The 12,636-nt window shown below is 41.4% G+C and overlaps 1 protein-coding gene across 1 annotated transcript in view; it reads left to right on the plus strand.

Moving 5' to 3' along the window:
* The window catches only part of mgat4c (mgat4 family member C), a 162,735-nt gene that overhangs the window by 27,050 nt on the left and 123,049 nt on the right, over positions 1-12,636 (plus strand).

Genomic DNA, 12,636 nt, shown 5'->3' on the forward strand with positions numbered 1-12,636 from the left:
TTCTACGTAGTGAACGATGAATACGTGCTGGATGATGGAAAACCAACTAAGCAGCAAAAAATGCAAATTACCTCAAATAAAACTGCTGAGCTCACTGTATAAGGAACTGGGAAAATGGGCTGGATGATAACCCAGTACCTGCAGCACAGACATCAACCACTGAAACATCTTGAAGAACTGCCCAGAACAAAACTAAGCTCCAGCTACTGTGAGGTAATGACATTTCCACCGCCACCCAGAGCAAAAACTGCTGTTCAACGAAGAACTCCCGTTCTTTCTGCCACTAAAGTAGACAAACAACAGGTCTGACTGACAAATGTCAGTAGTCAAGCCTACATAATAGCTCAAAACCAGAACTGAGCATAAGAGAAAGCACTGAGCATCTTGCTCGTCAGTATAGAAAGTCAACTCCATACACTGATTTATACATTGTGAGAATAAGACCTTGGAGAGAACTTCCATACTGGTCATAGTGTGACACTGGATATAACTTTCTTACAGGTTTAACTGCGGTAATAAGCAGCAGGTATCAGTGTTCAGTGAAATCCAGGGTGTGCTTACCACAGACAAATCCCACAGCAAATGTCTGTGTAATCATGGGGGTGAAAGCACCATGTGCCAGCAATCATATGTGCACTGAGGTATAATCCCCACACTTGTCATAAACTGAACAGTCGTGTGAACTTTAGGCATGGATGGGGGAATGACCTTTATCCAGCAGATCCTATAAGAGCTGTAGCACTACAGGGACTGAGTACTGCACCAGACAGCACCTGTTAGCTGCACACCAATGAGTTCTCACATGGCCGATAACCTGCCAGCTCAGAGCCGTCAGCTGTGACATCACAATCATTATAAATGGCGATTATGAATGTGGGTGCCACACTCTGACTGGCGCCTGAAACAGGGAGCTTCCTCATTAGTGATATGTGTTATATTGAGCCCTAATTAGAAGTAACAACAGGTCCAATGGTCCGAACATCTATTATGGAGTCACTAGTCAAGAGAAGCAGAATACGGAGATAAAGCAACTGGTCTGGCCATTTGGTTGCGCCTGCAGGCATGCGGATTCACGAGGGAGTGTAAGTAAGGTCTGCATGGAGTTTGCACTGAGAAACAGTTCCACTGATGTGGCAACTGTTGTATCCGTCTTGAATCATTTGAACCAGTCGTCTACCTCTGCCTTGGCAGTGAGTCAAGTCAACTGGTTTCTTTGACCAGGTAGGTGAGCAGCTCGGCAGCGAGGATGTGGGCAGGGAAGCACCCATGTGGGAATGAGCTCATCCAAGTTATGCCACCTTGGAGACTGAATATCAGTGTCAGGTGAGCAGTGTGTAGCTGCATCTGATTGAAATGTTAGGCTGCTAATCTGCCATTGAGCCTCACATAGATGTGCCAGTCATGACCACTTTCCTGTGCAAATAAATCAACCCCAGAGTTGTCCCAGAAAGGGGATAAGGCCATCTTGTTCATGGCATTGATGTGCAGTTGTTACCAGGTATGTTCATAACTATGTGGTCCAGATGTGAGTTACTGAGGACTCCTGTACAGCAAGAATTGTCCAGTGGCTGCCCAAACTGATATAGGAAAGGAGATGTCTCAGTTGCAATAATATTGCCATTATGGAATATGAGTCTAGTCATAAATTGACTGAGCGGAATAATCAGTCAGCATAAAGTTACCCTACTGCTGATTCATAGTCCACCCCAAACATGACTAATGCTCTAGGAGAGCTGTCCATTGTGGTCTCACTCCTTGTGTGTACACATATGGCCAAATTACCTAGACAGAGAAGAATTTTCATACCTTTTTATCTCAGTGGGAACAGTGCAACCTGCTCACACCTGGTGAATAGCCTCGAGGCTTGTGGGAGGATGAAGTACAGAACTTGATCTGGTACCCCTGACTTTGGCTGGCAGTTAGAAGGAACTGCCTATGATCATAAGCAATGATAAAAAATAAGCCTTCTTTAAATGTAAGGAGTTAATTTAGGGCAGTGTCATGAGGAACTTTTCTTGCAAATAACCAACCAGATACAACCAGAAATTAATTAATTGAGCCTACAAACATCTTAAATGGCGTAGGAACTGGTGGAGCTTTGGCATGCTGTAATCTTAACAGACTTAACCAGGGTATGTAACTATGTGTCTGGACTCCACACTTGGGCAGTGCAGATTGGAGTGAAGGGCCTCCATGTGGCTTTGCATTGGGGAAAAAGTCTAAAAAGCATGTCTGTTGCAGCTCCAGATAAGGTGTCAACATCATGGGAGCTAGGGAATTCATCCTACTGATGTCATGTTCCAAGAGTCTATTTAGCAGGGCTGGTATCATTGGAAGAGCCAGGAGGAACCATCAGTATTGATGCATCTCAGGCAGCAGGGAGTAGGACAGCCCAAGCTGGTGAATCAGTGCTAGCAAGAGGTTCCATTCTGACAACCAGCTGTGTTCACCTAAGCTACTAATCACCCATTTATCAAGGAGCTGCTCAGACTACCAGAAGTAGAGTGCCTCACAGCCTGTGCAGAACAAGATAACGTCCTGAAGTCTCACCAGGCTGATCAAAGGTCTTCTCCCAGGAAAAGAGGAAGGGCATCTTCCATATCTGCATCCCATGACATATCTTTCATGAGCTTGACTTGTTTCCAGGCAGAAATATGCACTGTGCTCTGCACTGCTTCTTTTGGAAATGGAATGTTTTGTAAATTATTTTTGTTCATCTGTGTTAATTTTCTGATGTTTAAATTTAGCAGTCCTGTAATTCAGATATCTTTTTCATAAATAATGGCAATTTAGCATTGCTTTTCTCTTAAACCAGCACATGACATGAAAATGTCCATTTTTAAACTCTCTGATATTTTTTTTTCTAAGCCAGTGGCTTGCTACCGCACCACACAGAACATTGGATTCTTTTCAAAAAGAATTGCATGGAGTCCGGGAGTGCCTGGAGGGTTTCTGTTGCTTTTCACATTTTTTTTTAGATTTTATAAATATTCATCATGCCTTCATTTAACAGAATATGTTTTAGTAGGTCAGCCATTGAACAGACAGTGATCACAGTTTGGGAATATATATATGAAATATATAAAATATATGAATTGTGTGTGTATGTATGTGTGTGTGTGGAAAAAACCTACTTTACTTTTAATGTAAGTCAGTGGACTTTTTTCCAAGTTATTTTGGGTCATTTCTTTTAGTCCATTCATCATGAAATTTACATACAATCCAGTTTACTGACCTTGTGCTTACCCAGCAGTGAGACTTGGGTAAGTCTTGTGATGTCTTGAAGCTGACCACAGAAAGCCGCCTGCTTTAAAGATACACATCACTTGTTTATCTACTCAGGGTAACAAGCATGCTGCTTGTCTCTCACTCAACCATCAGTATCATCTCTTAGGTGTAGCACCATTGGCCCTGTTGGAGCCACCGCATGCCTCATTGCCCTCTCCACCCATGGTGCCCCACTCTGGCTGCCCTGCTTCCTCTCAGCCTCTTAATATCTGGCAGTGGGATGATTGAAACAAACGTGAGGCAATGTCAGGACCTCAGTCACCATGTAATTGAATTCTTCCATGTTTCTGGGAGCTCACCAAAGCATAGCAGTGGAAAAGGGGTAAACAGATGACGCCTAGTCTCTTGCGCAAACAACAAATAGAGACTTGAGACCTCTTTTTGGCATGTTGCACTGTTTGGGATAAGCAGAGATTTAGTGAGGATCACTTGTTGGAAAAGTTGCTTAAAAATATAAACAGGATTCCTCTTGATACTTTTCAGTGCAGAGGTCTATCCTCTGGTTTTCATAACAGAGTTGTCTCACAGATAGCTGATAAATTACCGTGATCTTGAGAGAGAGCTGTGGGGCATCACCGTTTTCTCTTCCAATAATGTAGCACAAATCTTATTTATATGCCCATACAGCCCCCTTGAAATGGTGTTGAACAATGGTGTCGACAGATTGTTACTGTTGTACAGTTAATACTGGAACAGGTGGTCATATTTTGTATGTTTTGAGAGGGCTCTGCTCTTAATAGCTCCCATTCCAATGTTACAACTGTTGTTGTGCCGTCACAGAATCTTTTTTTGCTCAGTCTCAGTGGTGGACCTAGACAGATTTACTAGGGCTTGCAGGGAGTTTCGGCAGAGTGGCATAAGTGGCGCCCAGGTTTGGGGGGTACTTTTGTCCTGTGCATGTCTAAGTACTGTGTACCATGTACTGTGTATGTCTAAAGCCCTATTCACCTGAATTAGTTTTACCTGGGGAGGTGCAGTAACTTGAGTGATTACTAGCGAGATCGGTGATTTTAATTCTGTACGAATCTGCAATGTAGTTTTTACAAGTCTACTAAAGAATGATTCCGGAGCAAATTACCTTTCATAATTCACTGAACTCAGAGTTCCCTCAGTAATAGTAGTCCTGTTCAAATTGACCTTACAGTAATGTTATAATAAAACAGGATAATAAAAAACAGCACCTCCATTTTTTAATCTTAATTTGCAACCTGAACACAACTAAAGGCTAACAACTAAACTAGAGCTTGGTTCGAGTTCCTTAATCCTCAGGTTCATGACAAGACTACTGAAATCCAGCACAATTCGGTGTATATTTCCTCCCATATGCTATGATAATGCACCGTCATTCGGAATCGCCGTTGATAATGTGCATCACCTCACACTGCAAAGAGATGTAAAGTCTCCTCTCTCATCCAGTGGTGTGTTTTCTTTGGCACTATTATTTAACATTTAGCTTCACAAAGTATTAATGTTTGGAAGTGTGGCGCCTGTTGCATGATGCTGAGGTCAACATACATGCGATAAATTTCAATCCCGGCTAATTGGGGAAAGTACAAAGATCCTTTATCCTGTATAAATTGGCCAGTCAAATCATGCACAGCTTACATTACCTGTTCTCTTTTGGTAAAACTAATCCTCAAATAGGGCTTAAGATAAATTGCATTCACATGTCAATATTTATTTGATCTATTTAGTACAGAGAGTAAACTGTCCATGCAACCTGCTGACCACTGAACAAACAAACAAAAGCAAAACAGCAGCATCCAATATGTATTGGGTGCAACCATGTGGTAATATGTATAGCTTTTTGCTCTGAACAAAGCATTGTTATTCTTATTCAGATTCAGTTCAGTAAGGAGTAGCTGCTCTGTTTTTTTTATACAGAAAAGGCTACTGTTTCTTACTCTCCTCCAATGACAGCTCTGTGCAGTGTGTGTTCCAAGAAGGGAAAGTGGCTTTTGCACAGTAGATGCTTCTCCCTTTTTCTTTTTAGCTTTTGTCCATTTTGAGACGTTTTGAAACAGTTTTGTGCTATATTTTAGGGGCTGCAGCATTGTGGTGGTGGGTGGGGTGGAAAGCACCACAGAGGCCACCCATTAGATTCAGCCCTGTTTCTTGCTATACATCTGTGCACATAGCAGGTACAGCATTCAGATTATGCTAAGGTTTTGCTTGTCTGCTCGGCTTTATGTAGCAGTTAGTGAAACCAGTAGAACATGGTCAAAGACTGGCTAAGCTCTACAGTACGATCATTTTGTTTTAGAACTAAAACTGTTCACAAAATTCTCTTTGAGGTTTGAAGTGTTCCCATTTGTTGAAAGTGACAGTGCGTTCAGTTCCTGCACAGAGGGCCTCAGTCAGAGCCACATCTCCAGTTGTGTGGAAGGGGCCGTTCAATGCGTTGCGTCTTCAGGCAGCACTCTGTTGGAATGCGCTTTGACTTCCTCCCTCCCGCCTATTCTCTACGTGTCCAATCTGGCCACCGTTGCTTAGTGACAGCGCTCCGTGGGCCCCCTGCTATGTGGTTCAGTGTCTCCACCAAGGTGCGCCTACCGATTGGCAGACTTCAGATAAGGAGCTCAGAAAGTAGCTGTCTGTAATTTATCTAAGGTTATTTTGTGATTCAGATATACTGTTCTGGATGCAACCATGCGGTAAATTGCTTTCCTCTGGGAGTGGGTCGCATTGAGGGGTCGACAAAGCAGTGCGTTTTTTCTCTCTGTCGGTGCCCCATTTCCCTACTCTCTGTCTCTCTCTCTCTCTCTCTCTTCACACAGTGGAGTGAGAGAGTGATTCTGTGAGGAGTCATTGCAGTGGCAGACATGCTGTAATTAGGGGGGATAATTGCAGGCATAGCAGGTCACATGGGATGCAGTGAGCTCTCAAAGGTCAGAATGACGAGGGTCATCAGAGAGAGATGGAAACTCTCTTAGTCTTCAGAATAACCAGAAATGAAGCCTGCTGAAGACTAACAGGCTATAAAACAGACAGAAAAATAGTATAGATGAAGAGAACAATGAAGTTAAAATGTGTCTGTGGAATAATACTTTACATAAGAGGCGTTGAAGGAAGGAGACGTTCCTATGTAGTTCAGTATTCTTTAAGTACTATTCAGAAAAACATATTGTGTATCACGATAATAAAATTTATCGCAATAATGATAAAACATCACCATATTGCCCGCCTCTTGGGGAGAGCAGTCGTCAGTGGAAAAGCGCATTGTTGCTTGAATTACATTGAAGAATTCTCATGAATGGATGTAGAAATGTACAGACAGCTTCAGCTCACCCTCAGGTTATGTATGACACAACCTCCCCCCCGAATGGTGGGTCCGATAATTGTGCCTTTTAGCAGTGCAGAGTTGATGCGTTTGGCCATGTTCCCATAGAGAAGAGAAGGTAGGTTCCTTTTCCCTATTGCGAGAGGATTCACAGACCAACTTTTAATGTATAAAATAATCATTATCATATCACATATATCAATAAAACTCACTAAAAGCAGTATCATGTGGTAAGTCAGTAATCATGGTATACTGGTATGGATGCTGTATCACCCAGCACTGTGCTAAACATGCGACAAGTCATGAAGTTCTACTTTTAAAAAGTTGTGTTCACTGCTGTAGTTTGAGAAGATGAGTGACAGTTTTTTTGATAGTTTTATTGATAGGATAGGGATCTACAGCATTCTGAACTGGTTATTACTAAATTGGGAAAAAGACCTAAAATATGGTTTTAAAGTTGCTCATTTGAAACTCATTTTTTGCTAATCTATTACTGATAATTACCAGTGGTGAAATGCAAGTTCATAATAATTTCCAACAATTAAACACCACTCTAATTATAGGCAATTAGTGCCCATTTTAGAGTACGCTGTTCACTGTTATGGCTGCATCATGACTGTGGAAAGGCCACTTTTCAGCTGCAACTGTAAATGCCAGTAACGAAATAGAGGAGAGAGAAGCAAAAAAGAAAAAGTGGAAAAGTGGAAAAGTGTGGGGCAAGTAAAAAGCATAGGTATAGCGGGTTGTCAGACTTGTCTAGCATGCAGAGGCTGACTTTACTGGTGCCTCTGGGGGTTTAGGTTAAGCCTCTCTTGCTCTCTCTTACACAGCCTGTAGTGTTTTCAGTGCTGCAGTGTAGCACAGGCTCTTCCCATAAGAGCACCCAAAGCTGGCCAAGAAAAGCAGAGTTAAATGTGAAGAGCTGTAAATATTCAGCTTACCAGGAGGATAACTCGCATTGATTGCATTGCTAAAATGCAAGGTCATGAAACACGGTGGGGGAGAGGGCAAGTGTCTTCTCTAGTTCTGTTAGTTTTCTGTTAGTAAACCTCTAAATGTTCCCAAACCGCACCATGCTGCATAGTGCTGATCACCCAACAGTTTTCAATAGTGCCTGTTTTCACCTAAGTATTTTTTACATATATCATTTGAACGTGCTACAAAAACCCCTTGTTGTCTTTATACTGACCTTCAACTGAGCTCAGCAGTTGCAGAGGGAGATAAGATTACACACTGTTAATCTGAGCTGCATCAAATGCCTCTCTAAACACCACCGCAGCTCCAGCACTAAAAGTCCCAATAGGGTGGTAAATAAATTGCCCATGATGGAAGTGGCTTATGTGAGTTGAAGAGCTGAGGAATACTTGAAAAGATATATGATGCATCAATAAGCAGCTGTTTAAAGTGGCAAAATGAGAAGTACAGCCACCTACAGATGCATTAAGGTAGAATGGTAGCTGATAACATCACTAGGTTGACTGCAACAGGATGGCTCTAGTTTAGTTGAAAGATGTCATGAGTTGTCATGGCGTTTTGTTCAGTAATATAACAGTGTCGTGTTACCATTACTGTTAATTGTCATGACAGATGCTATATGTTTGATGCCTTGACAGTTTACCAAGCTAATCTTTGCTGTGTCTATTTAGCTGTCATGACATCAAACATTATGACATCTGTCATGACAGTTAATGGTAGTGATAACATGACACTGTTGTATTACTAGACTAATCAGTCCTGACAGCACATGACATCTGCCATGAAATGTTTATGGCATGGTTTTATTTTTCTGTGTTTTCTGTGGGGACTGTTTTTCCTAATAATGTCCCACATGGCATGTATTTAGGCCAAAACTGTGTCTCACAAATATTGTAAAATGATCATTCCCCAACTGTTCCTGAGAAGAAATTTCTGCTTAAAACCCACCTAAGCAGTTTTCACAAAGATTCTGACATTCAACAGTGTTTTCTTATTTGGGATTTGTTCTTAGGAAAGAACAGAATCTGCACACAGTTGAGAGCACAAAGGTGTGAACAGTTCTGCGGTTTAAGAACACGTCATGACTTTTTTTTACGACCTTTCAAGAACAAATTTAAGGAAAATAGATATTGGTGAATGAGGTCCAATATCTCAGTCACCAGGCAGCATATTCATATCCATTTTGTGGAATAAGTTTCTGTGAGGGAGCTTTGAGAGCTATTAAAATCTTCAGACGTCTGGTTCCTATATTTCTCCAGAACGGAGTGTTTCACATCAAACAACTCTAAATGACATTGCTTATGTCTTATTCATTTAATTAGGCAGAAATTTTGAAATTAGTGGAATTCCATTTTAACTAAGTTAATTATAAGAAGAGTCATTCAGCGACTGGAACTTCTGTGCCCTGTGCCTTGCTGTAAATTTGGTTAGTCAAACTCCTGTGACATAACCTACTGAGTAGGTTACTGAAAATCTATGAGCCTAACTGCCTAACACACACACACACACACACACACACACACACACACACACACATAACACACACACACACATTATTTAAGCTGCTTATTCTTCTGGGTCATGGGGGATGCTGGAGCCTATCCCAGCGGTCACTGGGCAGAAGGCAGGAAACACCCTGGACAGGTCACCAGTCCATCACAGGGCAGACACACATACATATACGTTCACACACACACACACTCACACCTAGGGGCAATTTAGTGTGTCCAAATGGCCTGACTGCATGTCTTTGGACTGTGGGAGGAACCTGGAGCACCTGGAGGAAACCCACACAGACACGGGGAGAACATGCTGTAAGAATACAGTCTTATGTAAAAGCTTGAACACCCCCCAGTCAAATTACATGTTTTGTTGATTTTCAAAGTGACAATAAGTTAACACGTTTCATACAGACAACAAACTTAAACATGTACATTTTCTGCACATCAGGGGCGGCCAAATTTTAGCATATGACTGTAAGTGAAGGGTTCTCTTTTTGTGATGTATGCTGTTGGGAGTGGGCTTTACACATACAAGAAAAATCAATGCTATGTTATGATTAATACCATTTTATTAGAGAAATAAAAATGTGTCTAATATTATAAGTCAGCTGATATTCTTTTCAAAAACATTATATTCAAAATTGCTATAAATGGTTACACAGCATTTTGGAATGAAACTCTTCATTGTTTATACAAATTATGATTCATTTATGAGAGATCAGTGAGGCCAGATTAAATTACCCTAAAAAGGATGGTTTGGATCGATTCGTTCTGCAGGCGCTCTCACTGGTAATATTGCTCTCATGGTTCTTTCTTTACAGGTTACAAGGTTACAGGAGGTCAGAGGTATCGACTTCATATGGAAAAAGGAAATGAATCCATAAGGCAGCTAATTGCATTGCATCTCTGCATCAGGGGTCAGGCTATTGATGGATTTGTGGAACTCATTGCAAAATGATTTTCCATTCTTTTAAGTGTCCTGAGGGAAATATGCTGTCATATATGCATGAAATGCCTTCAGGAGGGCTTTGTACGTGTGACTTCAAAAGAGAAGCATATTTTACCTTTTTATTACCTTTTTAAATTTCATCCTGGTCTCAGTTTGCCTCATTATTCCAAACATAGTGCTGCATGTAACGTATCTAATTGTAGAGCATTCTATATGGAAAAAAACATCGTTTTGTAGTCTAATTTCATTTCCCTTGTTGTCATAGCGGGCAGGTTAAATCTGTTTTGCTGCACTAAGCTAATTAGAGCAGATCAGGTTTCCGTGGTCATAGTGAAAACCTAATGGAGTGGGGAGCACAAAGAGCCTGCTGCACACGCTCCCCTGGCACCCAGCATGACCAGTTACACACGGGTTCATTCGAGAGGACAAAAGACATTTTTATTTATCTCTTCCATTTTAATGAGGCTCTTCTTAAGAAACAGATGGTGCATTAGTGGAGACAAACTCTCGCTGACATCAGTGAATTCCGAACAAACAGCACAACGAGGCGGGGAGTTCTCACTTTCCACACAGATTGGGTAAAGACCGCTGTGTTTCAGGAGTAACACTGTGAATTCACTTTGCTGTGTCTTTTTTTTTTGGAAAGTAGACAGTGTTTTATCACCTCGGAGGAGGAGTGGAATATTGATGTGGTGAACAGAGTCTCCAGTTAGCTCTGACCCCTTTGTTCGCGGCGCCAGCATTAAAGTTGCTGAGTGAGTTGTTCGCATTTAGCTCTCCTTTACTGTAACCCTCAGCAGAAGTAAGCACACGTACTCCCTCCCGACACACATACCTGCACGCTATCCCACGTTAAGTGCTTCAGCACTAAACCACACTGGATCATAAAGCTCCAATCAGACACATCGGCTGTTATCTTTGAAGATCCCTGTTAGGGTTTCTTAGAAAATATAATATCACAATACTTTTTTCTATTATACACATCACAATATTTCAATTTTCTGATGACACTAGGCCTGTCACAATCATGAAGTCTTTGCTGACATAGCTAGATATAAAAAATTTGGCATATAAAAAATTGCAATTAACAATTTAGTTCTCTTTTTTGTTTATTGAATACAGCTGGTAAAGTGCAAGCTTAAAGTGGACAAAGTGACTTATTAGCAATGCTGGAATGGATAATAGAGATGCTTAGAAGAACTTGTTACATCCAAGTGTATATCAGTATTAATTTGGGGGTCAAACCAGTGGCCCCCACCTCAAATGGTACAGTTCTGTTTTGCTTATTGTAACTGAGTCTTGTACAGTGGATAGAGATTAGCTAAAGCTGAAATTAGCTACTTATTCTCCTTTCCTGTTCCGTCTTAAATGTTGTAGAGGTTACATTTGCTAGCATGTAACTGCTGCTCTGTTCAAGGTGGACGGAAATTCAAATAAGAAGCTAGCGTCAGCCTTGAGAGATTAGCATATCAACTTTGGTGTGATGGTGTGAATCTGGTACAATAGGTAGGCAAGGCTCTACAGAGTAGAGGTCTGCACTCCCGCAGGATCGCCACTGGGCCCACGGATCCACCACAATACCTTGCAGCGTGTTTTGTGCGCGGGAGCAGACTCACTGCAGGCGGGAGCGGGACAAAGCATGCATGAAGAGAAACCTCGCAACTTAATGAAAAGCCTGAATAAAGTAGAACTACATCATCACTACAATATAAATAAACAATATAAAATGGTAACAGTAAAACAATAAAATGAATGAAGAGTTTCAAAGCAACTGATCAGATGAACAACATGCAAATTCTTGTAGCTTACAGAGATTGTCGAGCCTTCAGTCTGACGGCCACAGCTGCCGAGTCAGCAAAACACCAAAAATTAGCACTCTGTGGTTTAATTCCTGCTTTGTGTTTACTGCGAATAAGTGGTGAAGTAAATGGTGAAGTTACTTCACAGAAAGCCTGATGACCGTGACTAATTTTTTCCCCAATTTTAGTAATGTCCAATTTTACCTGTTAGCTAAATCTCCCCCATCACACGATGTTATCAAGTATTCTAGCTAAGTTAGTATTCTAACTTGTGATCTCCTGGCCATACATTCTCAAAAAAAAAGGTATGAAAGTATCACTGGGGCAGTACCCCTCTTGTCACTGGGGTGGTACCCTCAGGGGTACATCGTAGTACCTTTAGTCAGGGAACATAATTGTACTATAATCCACTGAAATTATACTTTCTAAGTTGTATTGACTCCACACACCCCGTCTCGTCTCCAGGCTTCCTATTTTTTCTTGTTCTGTTTTAAAACATTAGATTATGAAAAGATACAAATATGTACTTTTCACCTGGGATAAACTAACTTAAGGTTCACCTTAAAACCACTGTTGTACCTTTGAGGGAACATTTACACTGCTTTTACCTAGATGTAGGTCTGGGCGATAAAACGAAAAGTGTAAAATGAAAAGTGTCGCTTTCCTCCATAGAACTATAAGAAATGTTCGATAAATTTTCGATATAATACACCATTCACACACTTCCACGTTCTAGCGACAGTCGTGGTGGCGTTTTCTACTGCAAGGGAAGCGACACTACTCTGCTGTCGCCAGGAGAGGGCGCACTTCCGAGTTTTTCGATGATTAGAGAGGGAGGGGGCC

Source organism: Colossoma macropomum, unplaced genomic scaffold (genome assembly GCF_904425465.1).
Source record: "Colossoma macropomum unplaced genomic scaffold, Colossoma_macropomum, whole genome shotgun sequence".
Classification (NCBI taxonomy): domain Eukaryota; kingdom Metazoa; phylum Chordata; class Actinopteri; order Characiformes; family Serrasalmidae; genus Colossoma; species Colossoma macropomum.